This window comes from Neltuma alba, unplaced genomic scaffold, assembly GCF_004799145.2.
Source record: "Neltuma alba isolate B1F8T4 unplaced genomic scaffold, ASM479914v2 tig00013054_pilon, whole genome shotgun sequence".
In the NCBI taxonomy this organism is placed as follows: Eukaryota; Viridiplantae; Streptophyta; class Magnoliopsida; order Fabales; family Fabaceae; genus Neltuma; species Neltuma alba.
The window spans coordinates 79,044-81,516 of record NW_021637395.1 but is presented as its reverse complement, the minus strand read 5'-3'; the positions used below and the strand labels follow the sequence as shown (position 1 = coordinate 81,516).

Here is a 2,473-nt window from a genome sequence, read left to right as displayed (position 1 = left end):
TTAAAATGTATAACAAGAGACACATGACAATAATTATACAACTAAGGAGTAATTAATATTAAACTTCCAAACTGAATAGGTCACAGAAAGACTTGATCGCAGACTTGAAATTAATGAAAACAATTTAAAGGCGATTTCTAGGAAATGGGTATTATTTTGTATCGTTTTTCCTTTAATATAAGTAGCTTTAAAAAAAAAGATGGTAAACATTTGTTAATATGAAATAATTATTTTAAAAATGTTGGGATTACGAATTCCATTTATGCATGAAGAGTCATTTCTTGAACATTTAGAGTGAGGAATGGTCACTTTCTTTAAATGTTTTTAACTGTTTTCTCATAGGGTTCAGCTCGTGAGAAATTTTCCTTGGGGATGATTAGAGAAAACTAAATTGAGCTACTTGCATAAGGAGAAAAAGATGGCCAGATAAGATTTAAATAATATAAAAGAAAAAATTGAACGCATTACTCAAATATGCTATACTTAATTAACTTAATTTAATCACTTTTAATTGATCAAATTCCAACATTTTTTCCTCAAGTGATGCAATAAATTCAATAATTCAAGATTTGGACCATTTCCCTCGGTTTTTCTTTTTCTTCCCAGAAGTAACTCAATGGATTAACTAATTAAAAAGATAGCCAAAAGGCCAGGAGTGGAGTTAATTCTTTATTTCAAGTACAACACCAGCACATAAATTTAAGAATTACATAATTCTCACACTCAAAGTACATAGAATTCATGAGAAACCTAAACCTCGACTTCCCATGAAATAATCTAGGCAGGAAGACATTATTCCTCAAAAGGGAAATGATAACCAAAGGCTGAAACAACACACATGATACAGAAACATGACAGTAATTTATTTAATAATGGATTTTTAGGAGATTGTTATTATGATCTCCACCAAGCAAAAGGACTATATATTATGATTATTATACCTTATACATATCATTCGTATATTTCTTTTATTTCCTACTTGTGACAGCCACGCACATAGGGATTGCAAGGAGCTTTTGGAGGTGGCCTTTGACAGCCACGCGTATAGGGATCGCAAGAAGCTTTTGGAGGTGGCCTTTGTGGAAGGCAAGAAGAATAAGGAGAACCAGGAGGACATTTTATTGCAGGCTTATTCTTCTCCGGCGTTCGCGAGGTTACTGATGTCTTTTCTGCATCGTCATCATATATAATATTTACATACAAACATCAATATAACATGCTCATCTGATTCTATTTATGTAAGCCATGTGATTAAATTTTTAACATGAATGTACTGTTGTACTCTTTGTTTATTATTGCGTATAAATTATTATTTTCTTGAAAGGTATATATACTATATAAAGGTAACGTAAAAAAAAATATTAAATTTTAAGGAAGAGTTAATAAAATTTAAGGAAAACATATGTTGGAAATAAATGATTTATAAATACGACCATAGGAGTATCAATTTAATATATTCAGAAATCACAACGAAAAATAATTAATGAGCATAATAGTAATTTCACAACTGAGGCAAGATGCCAGTCACAGTGAACGAGATTGTAAGATGATGATGATGACTATGATGATAAAGCAGCAGAACAAACGAAGTTGAAGTTGTTACCTTGTAATAGACGTGCATGAGTGGGAGAGGGAAGGGAGAGAAATATGGCAGAAACCCAAATGAGAAAAGCAATTAGAATAGCCTTCTTCATATTTTACAGCAATATATGACTTGTGATTTGGCTTTTGTATATACCACACTTGCTCTTCCTCTCTATTTATAGTCTCTAGAAAAGAGGAGCACAGTTGAAATAAAGGGCTTTCAATTGGTACCAGTAAGTTTGACTTGGTCGTAGAAGTTCTTCAGTATTGGTTTCTCCCAATTCCCACCCACCTAAATATTTTGCTTCCAAGAATACTAGCTAATTAGTGATTATCTAATTAATTTGTTCTTTCATTTAAATCCAATCAGAATATGAACTGTTGTTTGATATTATGCTCTTAGACTCATTTAATTAATTAAAAAATTAAAAAAATTACTTAATTATAACATATTTTACATAATATCTTTAAAATACCTATACATATTATTAGATTAGTTTAAAAAATAAAAATATTTCAGGGTAATTTATTTATCTTTTTTAATGTTTCTAAATTAGTTCAAGGGAAAATTCCATAAAAAGCCTTTGGAATATAGGAAATTCCAGATTGGGTCAAAAAAGTGAGTAGTTATTCTCTACACAAATCTAGGTAACGCTTAAACTCTTATAGTGATTCCTTAAATCATTGTAGTAGGGCACAGTTGTCAATTCCTCTTGATTTTATAAATAACAAATTGGATCATTGACCCTTTCTGTCATTTTCAAAATTCCAGGACCCAATTTGAAATTTTTTATATTCCAAAGGTTTTTTTTGGGATTTTTTCTTAGTTCAATGAGTTTTATATTAAAAATAAGAGATAGTATATTAAAAAGAAAAAACATAAATTGAC

General features: G+C 30.0%; 1 long non-coding RNA gene across 1 annotated transcript; it reads right to left on the bottom strand.

The window, feature by feature from the left end:
- Positions 1–638: 638 nt before the first annotated feature.
- LOC114733977 (uncharacterized) lies at positions 639–1,727 on the bottom strand. Its single transcript, XR_003739120.1, has 2 exons — positions 1,604–1,727; positions 639–1,169 (listed from the first exon to the last, which is right to left on the bottom strand). It is a non-coding gene; the product is annotated as an uncharacterized LOC114733977 (long non-coding RNA).
- Positions 1,728–2,473: the final 746 nt, after the last annotated feature.